Genomic DNA, 17,508 nt, shown 5'->3' with positions numbered 1-17,508 from the left:
ACATTGCTGAAAGTGTCAGGCCTTTGAAAAGAATGTGCTGCCTGTCTCTGTGAGCGAGGCTTTAATTACTTTGTTGACTAAACCAGGGAAGCCTAATAATAAATGGAAAATATTATGCGCCCTATGAGTTCAATAATATTCTTAAGGTCGGATACGAAAATCCTGTGTAAAATTTTGGCAAGAAGATTAAGAAAATGTATTACCATACTTAGTAGGGAATGGCCAAAATGGACAAAGATGCCATAACGCTAGAAGGGCACTGAATATTTTGCATGACCAGAGGGGAAGAATATACACTGTTTTGCTTTCATTAGATGCAGAGAAAGCATTTGACAGGGTCGAATGGGATTTTCTATTGGACGTGTTGAAACATTATGGACTTGGTAATTGTTAATGGGTCAGACTGTTATATGTGACCCTGGACCACAAAACCAGTTACATGGGTATTTATTTATTTTTTTTTTAATTGAGATTTATACATCATACATTTATACATTTATACAAGCTGAATAAATAAGCTTCCCATTGATGTATGGTTTGTTATGATATGACAATATCTGGAATCTGAGGGTGCAAAAAGTTGTTCATTTATATTCGCGATTTTGCTGCATCCACTCACAAAAATAAATATTTTATATATTTATGGTTGGAAATTTACAAAATATCTTCATGGATCATGATCTTAACTTAATATCCTAATGATTTTTGGCATAAAAGAAAAAAATCGATAATTTTGACCCATACAATGTATTGTTGGCTATTGCCACAAATATACCTGTGCGACATGTGACTGGTTTTGTGATCCAGGGTCACATATTTGAATCCCATAGCTGAGGTCCTGACTAATAATATGGTATCAAAGCCATTTAATATTTCTAGAGGATGTAGACAGGGCTCTCCTCTTTCCCCTCTGCTTTTTCTTTTAGCCGTGGAACCATTTGCAATCGCAGTTAGAAGAAATAGAGATATTGAAGGTATAACAATTTCCGGTTTTGAACATAAAATACCTCTTTTTGCTGACGATGTTATATATTGATGTTATATATATATATATATATATATATATATATATATATATATATATATATATATGAAGAGTTCAGATGCAAAAGCCTCCAAGTGCCGTCTGAAATATTCTTCTAGAATGATAATTTTTATAAAGCTTGTATATTTAAGTTCAATAATTTCACTTAAATGACAATTAATAGGTATTTTTCATTGCCATTTAAGTGAAATTACTGAAGTTAAATATACAAGCTTGATAAAAATGATCATTCTAGAAAAAAATTTCAGATGGCACTTAGAGGCTTTTGCATCTGAACTCTTCATATATATATATATATATATATATATATATATATATATATATATATATATATATATATATATATATATATATATATATATATATCTGCTCTGCTTCACTTTATTAAGATATTTGGATTAAGATATTCAAATATCAGGGTATCGGATTAATAATTCAAAGTCAACCCTTTTGATGCTGAATGAGGAAGAAGGGGAAAATCCTAGCAGTCTTCACATATCTGGGTACTAAAATACCCCCAAAGGTGTAAGGTGTTGTTATAATAAATTATGATTCTGTTTTTGATAATGCAGCAAAGTCAGTTGAACGATGGACCTCATTACCCATCTTTGTAATAGGGAGGATAAATATATAAAACATTAATATATTGCTTACATTTTTATATCTTTTTCAGAATATCCCTCTAACACCTCAGAGCGCCTTATTTATATAATAAGGCATATTGTATACACACATATATATATATATATATATATATATATATATATATATATACACACACATACAATCATATCGTACAAGGTTTAAATCATGTAAATATAGGCCTACATATCAAATAGTAGAACATGGATGATGTAGTATAGTTGATATTACTCTCGCCAAGCTCTGATTTCCTAGAGACACACAAAGACGGCTATGGCACCGCGGCTATTTGATCACTTAATACACTCATTGAGTAATAATTTTAGTGGTAGTTCCGCGCAAAATGGGGGTTTTAAAGACACTCCTTGCTAACTATATGCTAGTAAACTAATTGATAGGTTCCTTTTATTACTTATTTCATACATTTCAAAATGTGTGCTTAGCTTAGGTGACATTTTTTAGCCATGTTGCTCCAATCCTTGCTGCTGTGGAACAGTGTATAAGAGGGTTTAAATGCTCCATCTGTGACATTTGAGCCCTACATGTGACAGAAGATACATGTTTCAGACTGTGGCTGTATTAAAGTGCACAACGATGGACAATTTAACAAAACAGTACTTCATCAAAAAAGAAAGGAACACCCAGGAGATCACAGGAGAACTTACATTAAACAATACCAAACGAAAAACTGAATGAACTGAGGGCTAAATTACACATAGGCAGCTAATCAACAGAAACTAAAACAGGTGTTTAATTAAAATCAATAACCATAGTAACAAACTAGTGGTGGGAAAATCAGAACAAAGGAAACAGGATCTACAATTACAACAAAACCTTGTTGTAGAATTTTCATTAAAACCTACCTGTACTTGCAGGGTCATCTGATGGCTACCCTAAAGACACAATTAGAACAATTATTATTTAACTTAATCTGGTTGGTGGACAATCTTTAAAAATACCACTGTTATTGTTTAATGCATCAGAACATGTTGGAATTAACATTAGCCAAGCTAAATAAGTGAAGAAAAAATATTGTTTACAGTTATCTTTTGTAAACTAATAAAGTTAGCTAATGTTCCACAATGCAGCATTATTGTAACGTGTTACGCATGACATTTGTCAGCTGAATAGATAGCTAGACAATTAAGTTGAAGAAATTAATGAATTAAGCATTTATATAGAGCTATACTGTGTATTACTGTACACCCAAATCACTTTACAGTCATATCAGGGGGTCTCCCCTCAACAACCAGCAGTGTGCTGCATCCACTTGGATGATGTGACGGCAGCCACAGAACAACGGTGCTGTTATAAATGTTATTCACTTACCAGAATCAAAATGTGTGCTGCACATCCTAGAGTTACTAGTTGGTATCCAGCCTTCTCACTCCACTGCTAAAATCCAGGCAAATAACTGGTTTAGTTACATAAGAGTTCACATAATTCATCAGTGTAACATATCTGCTAGTTGCCAAGCTTAAAACCCTAATGAATGGTTGTGAAGCGAACCCCTGTTATCTCAAAGAAACCGGAACACACGTGAATGTTCCTTGTCATTGTATCAACTACCAAATTGATTTTGCATGTTGATTTTGCACTCCTGACTGAAATGAATTAATTTCTGTCTGTTGCGAACTGCTCTGAGACACACAAAGGTTGAGATCCAAACGCAGCTTTTATTGAGTAATCCAGAATTGTAAACCAAATACATGCAAAGGGTCAAGCACAGGAAGGCAGTCCAAACAAACAAACAAACAAACAAACAAACAAACAAACGTGGACTCCAAGAAACAGGCAAAACTCCAAGAACCAAGAGACATGAAACCAGGGAAAATGCTCAGAAATGCAGAGTAACAATAGGCAAATAAAGTAAAACAGATAACACAAAACTCAAGGAAACAAAGGAACAAAACTACGAGGATCAGAGAAGCTACAATTACATATAAAACAACTGACAAAGTAACAAGTGAAACACAAGGGCAATAAATACACAGGGACAAACAAGCTTAAAGGGTTAGTTCACCCTTTAAGAATGAAAATTCTGTCAGTAATTACTCACCCTCATGTTGTTCCAACACCGTAAGACCTTCGTTCATCTTCGGAACACAAATTAAGATATTTTTGATTAAATCTGAGAGCTGGCTCACTCCTCCATAGGCTTCTAAGACATTATAACTTGCTGGCCCAGAAAATGCATTAAAGACATCGTTAATATAGTCCAAGTGACTACAGTGGCTCAATCTTAAGTTTATAAAGCGACGAGAATACTTTTTGTGCGCAAAAACAAACAAAAATAATGACTTTATTTCACTATTCATTTCCTTCTCTCTGGGCCTCGAGTTTTTTCATGTAGTGTAACTGCGTAGCGCGTCTGTGTTGTACGTCACACGTAGGCTCACTATTGGCCGACGCTGGTCATGTGCGTGATGCGTGTGACGTATAACACAGAAGCGCTACGCAGTTACACTACGTGAAAAAAACTTTTTGGGTGAACTAACCCTTTAACTAGGTAATGACAAGATACACCTGGGGAGACTAATCAACATGAAAAACTACATGAAAAACTACATAGAACTACAAAACATGGCACAAGACAGGAAATGACATAAAAGTCCACACAAGACAAGAGGAACACAAGACAGGAATCATGACACTGTCACTTTAACTGTTTTTTTTTTATCATAAATAATATATAAATATATAGTGGTCAAGTATCAAAAATAGAGTCCTAAATCTTTTTTAATGATACACTGTTTGTCAAGATTAAATAACAATGTCATGGTAAAACAGTATGAAGTGAATGTAAACAACAACAGTCAAAATCAAATCAAAATCAAATATTTGGTTTCACTTTATTTGGTTACACTTTATTGTGTTCTTGTTACACTAATTATACATTTATGTAGTGAGTAATATTAATTAACTACATGTACTTACTATAGGGTTAGGGTAGAATTAGGGTTTAGATTCGGGTTTAGGTGCATGTAATTATGCATAATTTATAGTTATTACTATAGTAAATACGTTACGTATAACAAGGATACATTAAAATAAAGTATTTCCAAATATTTTAGTCAAAAGCATTCTTATTTGTCAGAATCAAACTTTGGCCTCAGATGACACACAAAACCTAACAAATACACAATAGACTACATTACTGCCTAGAGAACATCAATGATATCAATTCATAACACTGTAACAAAAATGTCTTTGTCACGAACGGATGCTAAAAGTAATCGCACAACGAAGAATCATTCAAGGGAACAATCTTTAATGACAAACTCTAAGGAAACAGGCAGGAGAAACGTGTTCAACATAAATGAACGAGTGCAGATATCGTAAAATACAACTATGAGGTTTAGGAAAATTTAATATTCATTAAACTACTGTAAAGTGATGTTACAGTAGATGAAAAACAATAGAAAAAAAAGTTCAAATACCAAAGAACTTAATATGAACACAATACAGTATACTGTCTATTACAGTAAAAATAGAAATGAATTATTTTTTAATGAATAAATAAAATCGTAACTTTGTTACGAAATTTAATTTCAGTATACAATACTATAACAGTTTCTTGATCTTCTGACAAAAGACTTTCATAACTCATTTAGGCAGTCATTTTCTCAGTTCCGTAGAAATACAGTACATGTAAAAAATGGCTTCAAATAATGTGGTTAAAATGAATGGACTGCCCCACTATAACTATCTTTTTCAATCTCTACCATGCTATTTAAATAAATAATTTTTCAAAACTTTAAATAAGCAAATTAGCGCCTTTATCTTGAATAACCATCCACCAAGGATCGCTCTCAAAACCTTATGCAAATCAAAAGAAAATGGGGGACTTGGGTTTCCAGATTTTCAATTATACTATTGGGCTGCACAAACAAAAAGTATTATAAGTTGGGTACACTTTCGAGAGAATGCACAGTGGACTGATATTGAGAAACAGGCCTTTTACCCAGTATCATTAACATCACTACCCTATATTAAGAACATAAAACAGGTAAATGGCTGTGTAAAGATGTGATTTATAATATAATGAAATGTGATTTTTTTTTTTTTTTTTTTTGCAGTTTGCAGTTTGCACTCAAAAATGTATATCTTGTCACCTTTGTCTTTTAACCCAGATGTACCACCTTTTATGGGAAGGACATCATTCACAAAGTGGAAAGATCAGGGCATTGTTTCTTTTAAGCAAGTTCTTAAAGAGGGTACCCTTAAATCTTTTTCTGAATTAAGAAATGAATTTGACATTGATAATAAAGATTTCTACAAATACTTACAATCTAGACATTTGATAAACGATCTCCTAGCAAAGGGTCATATCTCATCGGAAATATCTCTAGAAAACATTCTAGAGACCACGTCAGTATTGAAGGGGAAAATGTATGAGATATATACAAATTTAAGAAATCAAGCTGACTCAACTTTAACTTCATTAAAAAGCATACGGCAAAAAGATCTTGATTGTAATTTTGATGATGTTCAGTGGGATATTATATAACTGCAAAAAATTAAATAAGTTTTGGGATTCTGTACATGAGTTCTCTGTGATGGCACTGAGGAAAAAAATATTACAAGACTCCTTTAAAGGGATATTTCACCACTGGAAAGATGAATGTGTATTTAAATTGGGTCATTTATGTAGTAGAAATGTGAAATTATTTTAGAAGTTGGTGCATTCTAGACTGCCAGAAAGGTGTTGTTATAATAAATAATAAAAGCCAGAAAATGTATTTTTGGCTCATGTGGATGAAAGACAACAACTCCCAGAATGCACTTGCTTCGCTGCACTACGAGGCCACTCCAAAGCCACGCCTACCAGTTACAGAGGGCAGTATCGGAAGAAATGATACAACTAGGCTACTAGTTGACTCAAAACTGAAAAGACGCCGTTTTATCGTGAGATCCCACCCCCTATGGGCGGATTGAAAACATGCGGAACTAGCTCCTACTACTGGCTGGTAGTCTCTAGCCTCTGGCCAAAAAAGCCTCCGATGACACTAAATGACGATTTTGCGTCATCTGAGTTTTTTTTCCAGACACACAATGCAGAAATCTCTCGTCTCAGGGGGACATAAGGGAGGGAAGCACGGTCATTCGAAAATACTACTGGGTTTCTACTGATACAAAGCTTAATGCTAATCGGTGAAGTATCCCTTTAATGTATCTTTTTGGTGTGGACTTAAATGAGATATCAGAACCTGTATTTATCAAAAGAGTAGGTCTGATTCTTATGCATCTAAGATATGTATTCTACTAAACTGGAAAAAAGAATACCCTCCAACATTTGAATTATTTAAGCATATCACAAACGACACGCTACATGGAATATTTAACATACAGTTTAAAAAACAAAACCCACATCTTCTTAGAGACCTGGAATATTTTTACGGACCTAATATAAACCCTTTGACCCATGTCTTTGTAATTTACTTTCCACTGTATTCATACTGAACATTTATGTCCTGTTATTTTATCTCAGTTTTAATTTGCTAACTGGATTTGTTGATGTATATGTTTTCATATACTGTATGTATACTCTGATGCTGCTTAATGTAGAATATTTCCATTGTTTTGATTGTTGTGCTATATTGTAAATTGGAAAATAAAGGGGGGACACTGCAATTAAAAGCAAGCCAATTTACTTAATATAACTGAATGAATGATGTGACAGTCAGGAAATGTATTTCATGAAGGACACAAAACACATAAAATTGAGAGCAAAGCAAAAAAGAAAAAAAAAATTCTGATGCCTTTCTGCTCTGCTGCTTAGATTTTTCTCAGAAAATCGATTGACTATTCAAATTACTTTCCATCATGCTTTCTTTACAAAGTCCTCAGTAAATGATGTTAAATAGGCTTAGAAGTGAAAAGGGAACCAACAGCTCTAAAGCACTCTCTAGGGTGAAATAAACAAGATTGCAAGTGTCATCCAGTAAAATAATTAGCTAAATATTCGGATATTGTTGACTGAATTGAATGTGCAAATTGCAAGAGTGCAGTGTGAGCAGAATGAAAAGAAAAAGTTTTTTTTTTTGAAAATATTTGCACATTTGATTGTTTCTTTTAGAAACTGCATGTGCTGCTCAAATCAAGAAGATCTTCGAGACATTATGCCAGGCTGCGCTCCATCTCCTCTGAGGAACGCACTTCCCCTCACATGATTTAGAGATTAAAGCAAAAATGTCCACTGCCTGGCCCCTAGTGGCACTTTGCTCATTAGTGGTAAACCATAGTCGCGTGTCAGGACAGGGCCATGGGTCAGGCTGCACATGTAGGGACTGAGCCGTGAGAACATGACGTGTGCCTTAACAAAGTGTTAATGTGTGAAAATCCTAATGTTTTCTGTTAACAGAGCGTCAACAAGAGGACTTGAGATGTCAAAGCAGTATTAAGGATTTTAACTTACTGCCAACATTCCAAGAAAAACATGCAATTTAAATCATGAAACAGGCATATGAATTTAAATAAGAACGAACTACTGATATATTATCGGATGCAAGTGGCTAAACTAGGATTCCACAAGTTTTTCTTTTACATTTAGCTAATAGTGTTAATATTACTGCTTTTCTCTAAGCAGGTGTTGTATCATTGTTTTCCATCTGTCTTGTCAGCAGTGCTGCATGTCAGGACTGTTACAGTCAAGAGCAGACAGCGTAAACAACTTTTATCTTAAGTTTACTCAGCTTGAGTAACAATGCAAAAACGTGCAGAAGAGGGTGGATTTACAGTGAAAGAAATTGTGTGGATGCTGTGTTCAGCCTGTAGAGGGCCTCTTGTGTCTGTGTGCGTGTGACTAAGCTTGATTTTTGGAAGTAAGTTTCTGAGATTGTGTGTGAGAACATTCTGCACAGCTGTAATAGTGATATAAGGAGGGATTTACTGTCCTGCCCAGCTCGCTGTTTCCATATCCGACAACCTGGAGATTAAAGCAGTGGCTGAGATGTTGCAGTCTCTCTTTTACTAAATCTTGTTTAATCACACAGTTTTTTCTCCTCTCCAGAAGCACTTCTCTTTAAGCCAAGACCCGTGATGCAGTCATTTGAACTCATACGTATACCTACATTATGAAACCATAGAAACCTTCTATCACCAGGATACCATTTACTCTTTGAAAATATATGAGATATAGAGATATGTTTATCTCATCTCCATTGACCTAGACTTGGTGTAAATAGACAGAGACTAAATAAATACACAAGTCTGGTCTGAAATAAGTGCTCAATGCCTCATCTAGGCCCAGTGCACACAGAAAGCTCATCCTACAGATATCTAATGAAGGATAAATCAAAGTACATGACCTCACTAGTTTGCTCATCTTTTGCTTTAATGTTTGTAAGGTAACAAATAAAAGAAGGTGAAATATCATAGCAGACTTAGTGTTTATAAGAGTGTAATTCTCACAAGGTCTATACACTGTGCCATTTTGTGCAATCTTGTGAAACCAGTAGAATTAAATTGGAAAGCAGTCCTGGTCAACCATGAAGTTTTGAGAAGATATTTTTTATACAATTAAACAAGATAATCAGCTGATTCAGATGATACACAAAGTGTTTTATCGCCATGTAAAGCCCTAGTATTTTTTGCACAGAGACTTTGGACTTCAATTGTCAGTTTAGGAGGGTCATGTAGTTTTGCCTTTATAGCTTATTACTAATTGGTTAAACAAACAAACAAACAAACAAACCCTCAAATGGTTACTTCATTTCGATAGTCCACTTTAGACATTCTACTAACAATAAGTAACTTTGCAACTACATGGCAGCTAGCTCTCATTAATTTGCAACTATATGTCAACTGACTCTCATTAGAGTATTAGTAGAGTGTTAGGTTAAGATTAGGGTTAGAGTTAGTAGAATAAGTTGACATACTTGGTTACTAAAGTTACTTATAGTTAGCACAATACATATCATACAGACTAAATAAATTGACACCGTGTTTTATTCATTTTAGATACACATCGTGTTATTAGGTAAATTTACTCTGTTCTAATAGAGCATTATAATAGAGTAAAATTTACTGCATTCTTCTCTCACTTCTCCAGCCACATGTATTTCGGGAGAAGTGGATGAATTTACATGTTGTAAATCCGACAGATATGATTCTCTGAATTGCGGTGCAAGCTAACACTGCGCCCATCGCGTGTTATAGATCTGTCATGATCATTATAATGGTTTATACAGTAATAACAGTAATAAGGTAATACATTCTAAAATAAAGGTTGCCGTAATAAAATTCACTCTAGAGGGGTCAGCTATAATATTTTTAACCTACATGTGAAAGGGTTAACAAGCCAACTGATTGGGGCTGTAAAAATATACATATATATCAACTACTGCAAACTCCAGCAGCATGTGACAGTAAAATTAGCTACCTCTCTAGATGCATCTCTTAGGTCAGAGAAACACAAAGGAGTGTGAGAGTTAACATATATAAGTACTGTTCTTTTACATTATTAATAAATGTATAAGAATATACATTTTGCCATGACCAAGTTTTAGAGAGTACAAACTTCTATAAAATATTGCGTAACCGTGATCATATACTGTTTGCATATAATTATTAATAGTGTATTAACAGACAATCAATTATGAATTTACTAATGCAACACTTTCTTTCTTTCTTTCTTTCTTTCTTTCTTTCTTTCTTTCTTTCTTTCTTTCTTTCTTTCTTTCTTTCTTTCTTTCTTTCTTTCTTTCTTTCTTTCTTTCTTCATATTATAGATATACATATATGTTTTCACATTTAACAACAACAACAACAACAACAAAAAGACAAAGTAAATGAATAAAGGGAAAAGAGTGTTCAGCCTTTGTCCCTCATATGATGGCAGGAAGACACATGTACTGCGCTGCCAGGTGGATACACTTTTCTTTCTCTCCCAAAATATACATAAGTTTGTCGATGTGGCAATTATTTCTTAGTGAAAGAGGGTAAATGACAGAATATCTAAGCCCAGAAAAAAAGAGCTGTTTTAAGCATGTCAGACTTGGGCAGCATTTCTACAGCGGGGAGAACATGCTATCACATTCATAAATTGCACATATGACAGGATGAGAAGCTGGAAATGAGAGACGGAGAGACGATGAGGGAGATAAAGAGAGAGAGAGAGAGAGAGAGAGAGAGAGAGAGAGAGAGAGAGAGAGAGAGAGAGAGAGAGAGAGAGAGAGAGAGAGAGAGAGAGAGAGAGAGAGAGAGATGTGCTGTTGTACATTGCAGTGACTGTTTCTCTCTGATCTTTTATTATGAGAGATAAAGGAAGGGATTTGGTGCATGTGCAGTGCTCAGGGGAGCTCCCTTTGGGTGACAGTCTATGATGAGAGACAGCACTTCACTGCTTCTCGCCAGGGTGTTTCCGGCTGGCTCCAATTAACCTTGCGCTGATTGCCCCAAGGAGCTTTGCACACTAATTAGAGGTGAGAAATATGTCTCTGATTCAAAATGCCATAGAGACATACAGGCACTGTTATCCTAACAGACAAGCCAAGGTGTGAGAGAGACCTCCTCTATTGTGACTGGGAGCATTCGGTCTTCAACCCAGCTGGTGACAGTTAGCAGCTCTGACATCCTGATGATCACACTGTCTTTCTCTCTTCCAGCCATATGGTTGACATCCTTATCAGATGAGTGCATGGGTAACAGTTCTTTACAGTAAAACCCCTGATAGCCATTCATTTTGACTCTAATAATTTTGTCACAGCCAGAATAAATCAAAGTTCCAAGATGCTGCAAGTTTGCTTTTTTCCTGTTTTCCTTGTATTTCTCTCTGAAATGTCATATGTTTTAAAAAAGACTTCAAGCATGCCTATTCTACCCTTGCTGATTGTCTATTCCCTTTGAATTTATTATTTAAAAAATGATGAGCCTGTGAGAGAGGAAGACATGGAGAAAGAAAGTGTGTTTCTGTGGTTTCAGAGAGTGTACAATCAGAACAAAATACTGTTTTCTTGCATTAAGGTATCACAGTTATACAGTTAGTTACATACTTTTGTCAACAAGGAGTTTTTAAAATTCCTCACACAGTATTTTTCAACATGCAGCTTGACACCAAAATGCACTAAAATATACATTTACATTTATATATATATACATATATATATATATATATATGGAAACAGCAATGCTAGTCAAGCAAGGCCTTCTTTATTTGGCCACGTCCTTAAAGTCGGCATGAAACAGAAATTGTGATAGTCTTTTCATCCCTATTGTGATGTATATGTGTGAAACGGCTTCTTGAACAAGAAAAAATATAGAGCCGGATTTGATTTTGTCCATTGTGAATTGATTGGATCATTGGATCACTGTGGTTTGCTATTGCGTTGATCTCATGTTAGTGACAGGTTGTCCTGTCCTCGCACTGATAAACACATCATCAGAGAAGATAAGAGATGTCGCAGTGAGAGTGAGGGGAAGTTATTTTGATTAAAGATTATGAGGGCATATGAATAATAAAAAAGAGATACACTGATTAATCATTAAAAAGTAAACACAACAATATTCCATAAAAAAAAAAATAAAAAAATAGACAATTTTGATATTATAGTGAATTTAAATATATCACACCATTTGTCCATCTCTTACAATCTTTAGCAGATATGTGCAGACATTCAGCATCCATTGCATTGAGGAGGGATGCATCATTATTTGTACTGTGGCCATTCACTTTGCACCTTCATGATGGAATAGAGGAATAACTATACAAACAAATCACATGTTTCTAATTATTTTTTTACTGTTGTGTTTTGGACATAAATGTAATTATTGAATTAATAAAAGTATTGAATGCATTATGCAATCGAAAAGTAATGAGAATAATACACAGTTTAGTCCACAGACTCTGCTGTTATATCTGAAGAGTTTTGAAAATGTATAGTCCTTCTAGGTATTGAAAAAAAACCCCACATAAACAGTTGTGAAAAGTGTCAAGAAAGGGACACATATGGAGGGGAAGAAAGGGGCACATATAGAGAGGAGGATGTTCTAATGGCACTCCTTTACTTTGCAACCTTCCATCTCAGTTGAAACCATTTGTGAATAAGAGTGGCCTGTCTCTTTTTGTTTTACATGCTGTTAGCGAAGGCAGGAGCTGATACAAACATGTTATGGGAGTTGTACAGCAAACAGCCATTTGTATCTGCCTTTGACCAGAGGGACTCTTGAAAGGGAAACAAGGGAGGGGTGTAGAGAGAATGACTCGTGCTTAATAGCTCTTGAGTACAGTGGCTGCAGCTCAGTGATGTAGTGTGTCAACTCCCTCCGGATATGGGCACTCCCCTTTACGCACCTTGGCATGACTTTTCACTTTGATTGTCAGGCAAGACTGTGTGCTTCAGTGACTCCATATCCCAGAAACCCCTGGGACAACAGAAACTGAATATGTGGTAGCTGAGTGCTATGCATGATTATAGAGGGTGCCTCAGTAGCTTAGGCCAATACATAAAACTGTGTATTTATATTTGCATGGTATTACATTTTCATCTCAAATACCCAATATACATACTGTATATATATGCAAATTCCTTTAGGGTGCAGTAACTTTGTACTGTTGCATGCTAATTTGCATTTATACCTTTTAGATATACAATATTAGCACTGCTTGACACTTTGTACTGCACAAAAAATCCACATATTATTTTGTAATGGTAAAATTGGTCACATGCTGTATTTTCAAAACAAAAATTGGCCTAGCTTTTAGTTACTTTTTTACTTGCATTTCTTCTAAGGAAACATATTTTGATTGTAAAACATAATTTAATAAAGACAAATCTTGAGTTTTAATTACTTTAATAAAATGCAGTTTGGCCATCACACGCCTTAAGATATTTATTGCAAAAAAGACCATTCACTTATTATATTTATTGCAACAAAAAAAAAAAAAAAAATCTTTTGAAAGAAATAATAACCTACACTGCATTATCCAGAGTGTCTGTTGCAAAGTGTAACATTACATTCTTTCACAAAACTCCACTATTTCACCAGCACGGAGCTAGCTGAATGAAAAGTAGCTAGATTGCAAACAGAAAATGACAGAAGCAGTCGTTTGGTCTTCACATAAAGACTTAAAACTCCAGCATCGATATTCGACCAATGATTTACAATTAAAAATGTTTCAGTGACAGGAATTTATTAATTTATGTCAGTAGTTATGTCAGAGTCCACATCAGTCATACTGCCAACTGTGTTTATCATTATTTCACTTTTTTTTTTTTTTTTAAACAGCATACTTAAGCTTTAATTTATTTGTGATCACAGAAATACACATAACAGGAGTTATATGAGTTAACCAGAGTACACTGAAAAAAAAATGGCTTTTTTGATTTTACTTATTGGTATAAGGCAAGTGGTTTCACAAAATTAATTTATCATTTTAAAATGTTTTAGTTGAACTCAGTCAATGTTTTTTTAGTTAAATCAGCTCAATTATGTAGAATAGAATTCAATATATTCAAATCTGGGATTTTGAGTAAATGGAAAAGACCTTTTAGAAGTTTTACATTTATTTATGTACACCTAAAAGACTTTCTGCAAGTAGCACAGCGCAAGTCGGAAATTACTTGTTATTGCACTGGCATTATTACAGATATTGCATAATATAAACCAACATAATGGGCTCTATTTTAACGATCTAAGCGAATGGTATAAAGCACACCGCACAAGTGCACTTAGTCCGAATCCACTTTTGATAAAAACGGGAAAAAATGTTCGGCGCGTCTATATGCACCCGCCTATAGGCGCATATTACTAATGCGCCCTTTAAATAACAAAAAATAAATAAATACTGCACCATTGCTTTTTTTGTTGGTCAATAGTGCAGTCTATTTCAGTTGCCTCAAAATAGCAACACGCCAATAATGCGCCCGAACACACCTCGTTTTCAGACCAGCACGCCCATGGGCGCACAAAAGGGCACAAAGGCATTTGCTATTTAAACAATATGTCGCAGGATGTGAAAATGATAATTGCGTCGGGCTGAAACTAGCAAAAAACACTTGCGTTGCGCCTGGCGCCGGGTGTATGATAGGGCCCATAGTCTTAATACATGCAGCATCACCACTGTTTTAACCACAAAAGACTTCAACATAACAGAAACTTTTTTAAATATCAAACATAACTGAAGTCTTTCTCAAAAACACAAAAAATAAGACTTAAAGGATAGTTCACCAAAACTGAAAATTTGCTATTAATTTGCTCACCCTGAGGCCAAGATGTAGGTGTCCTTTTTCATCAGTAGAACAGTAAAGAAGATTTTTAGGTTAAACCGTAGTCCTTGGGGATTCATATAATGCAAGTCAACCGCTACCATCACTTTGAGGGTCGAAAAAACATATACAGGCAAAACAAAATTAATAACCGTGGCACCTGACAATTCCTTGAGTACTTATGAAGCGAAACGATTGTTCTGTGCAAGAAACTGAACATTATTTACAGCATTATTACCTGTAATCCACAGCCAGGGCAAACGGTCCTGAGTATAATCATGGAAGTCTGGAGCGCGAGCTTCCTGTCGCATAATGATGTTTGTGCAGGAGCTCAAACATTAGGAATCTTTGAAAAGTCAATCTTCCCGATTGAGATTGTGCAAGCAAACGTAATCTAATTTTTTTATATAGGTTGTGGAATCCAGGATAAGCGCTAGTAAGTACCACTTTGCATCTACTCGCATCGCGCCGTGCCACAACAGCTAGAAGCTGTCTGCACTGGACAGTGGACACGACAAAACAACTGTTCCTTCCTATGAGAAGTATCGTGGGTGCTTGGAGTACATCATAAATAGAATAAGGCATCAGTTTACTGTCGGGGATTTGTCGCGCTGCATCCAGTGAAGACAACATCACTGATTATAATGGGTTCTATTGTCTTTTGTCGCATTGCACCTCTCGCGTCCGTGTAGACACAGTGAAATAATCTGTCTATTACAGTAGTTAGTTAGTTACCATTTTGAAATGTACTATATTCTATTTTTTCCTACTTCTCCTTCAGATTTTGCCCAATTCTTTGTAACGACTGAGATGTAACCTCACCTATACCATGTTTGGTCTCTATAAATTGGTACTTTGAAGATCGAAATGATTGTGTACATGATATGCTGATAGTTGCGCAACATATTAGTATTACAAGAATCTTTCTTAGTTTCTTCATCAGAAACCAATCCAGCTGCACATGCAAATGAGCATGCTTAAAACAAAGATTCATAAATCAACCACAGAGGAATTTTCCCGCTTGGAAATTCCACCCTTCTCATTGGTCAAGCAAACCCGGAGAGGTGGGGCCTTTATCAGGATTTATTAGAGACAAGTTCACAGTGACCCTCCTCTCTCTTCTTCTGGCTCTCTACTGCTGCTTCTTCGGGTTGATGTCTGTGTCTGCCAAAGGCCCCGGCAGGCTGTGACCACCGCCTGCTTTGCTTTCACTCTCCCAAAGGAGTCAGACTGTATTTTCTTAAATCCAACTCAGAAGAAAATTGCAACCTTACCATCACTGAATGGGCAACGATCAACTCTAGGCCTTCTTGGTACGTTCAGGGTGCCGTGCTGTCCAGTATGGCCTCAGCAGGCCCCAGGGCAGCAGGCCTCGACTCACAACCAGCCATGTGCTCATTCAGGAGAGAGAGGACTCTCTCAACCACAACAGAATCAAGGACAACCTCGAAGTCGAACTAGCCATGCAAGTTCATCATATCTTCTTCATCCAGCGGAGAAGAAAATGCAACTTTAACATTTGACACTCACCGAACCATCAACATCCTTTTCAACAACTTCAAGAATTGTGTCCACTGCACAGACCATGCAAGTATCAATTTAATGAGGTGCTCTGAAAATGATAAGCTGGTGGTTCTTTTCATAGTTAAATGGATCTTTTCCATAGTTCCATTTCCTGCTTCCGGTTTCATATCACTCACCATTTTACCTATGAATGTATGTATGTATGTATGTATGTAAGTTTGTTTAGTTTAGTTATGCTTGTGATTTAGTTAATAAAACTTGTGCACAATATGTATTTGGTTCTGATTCTCTGCTTGCAACAAAGTCTATTTTACGATCTTGATCTTGTTACAGGCTCTAAGCGCCATACATGCTAAGAAATAATTATTTTTCGGTGGCCATGAAAGATATGCTTTTCTTAGAATAAACGAATAATCAAAAGAGTTTGTTGGACGAACTGATTAATTGATTGTAATATTAATTTAGCTACATGAAGTTAATCCAATTAACTGACCCAAATATTAATAATTAATCATAAAAAGTTACGAGTTATTATTAATATTTCCCCTTTGAGCTAACTCGTTACACTTACCAAAATTGGCTCAGATGATCACTGGACTGAGCTGCACAGAAATGATTAATTCAGAACAGAATTTTGATAGACCTTTTTATTTAAAAGTAATGATAATGTGAAGTTAACAATGCATACCCAAAAGTAGATTATTGTGTGCTCATTCTCACACTGAAAATTCTCCTCAGAATCACTGCAGATGTGTGTCCTCTACATTGCACACTGTGATTAGCAGTGAGCACCTGACCAGAAGGTTGCAGGTTCGATTATACCATGTATCACAACCTCAGACCGCAAGAGGTTCAGGGTACTCAGCATCCTGTGTTTGTTTTCTATACAAAACCTTATTAATTTTTGTGATTTAAAGATACACATTGCAGTCCCTCTCATTGTTCCCTGTGATATATGACATGCTTGCTGTATTTGCTGTGCTTGCTGTGCCTTCACTGCTTGGCCCCAAATTGCTGCTTGCAGCTATATTACTGTATTTATTACAGCTATAGTTGTTAATCTTGGTGTGAACGGGCCTCTATTGTTTG

The 17,508-nt window shown here is 35.5% G+C and overlaps 1 protein-coding gene across 6 annotated transcripts in view; it reads left to right on the top strand.

Annotated features, from left to right (window-relative positions):
• The window catches only part of bnc2 (basonuclin zinc finger protein 2), a 400,727-nt gene that overhangs the window by 361,112 nt on the left and 22,107 nt on the right, over window positions 1-17,508 (top strand). The window contains exon 1 of one of the 6 annotated variants that reach the window (XM_081394616.1): window positions 11,013-11,112. The exons of the other annotated variants lie outside the window; for them this stretch is intronic. The gene's annotated coding sequence lies outside the window, so the exon portion shown is untranslated. Of the gene's footprint in view, window positions 1-11,012; window positions 11,113-17,508 lie in introns of those variants that run through there. 6 annotated transcript variants of the gene reach the window in all.

Source organism: Scardinius erythrophthalmus, assembly GCF_964197995.2.
Source record: "Scardinius erythrophthalmus genome assembly, contig: HAP1_SCAFFOLD_52, whole genome shotgun sequence".
NCBI classification, from domain to species: Eukaryota; Metazoa; Chordata; class Actinopteri; order Cypriniformes; family Leuciscidae; genus Scardinius; species Scardinius erythrophthalmus.
Note: the sequence above shows the minus strand (reverse complement) of the source record. Positions and strands in the feature narration are given on the sequence as shown.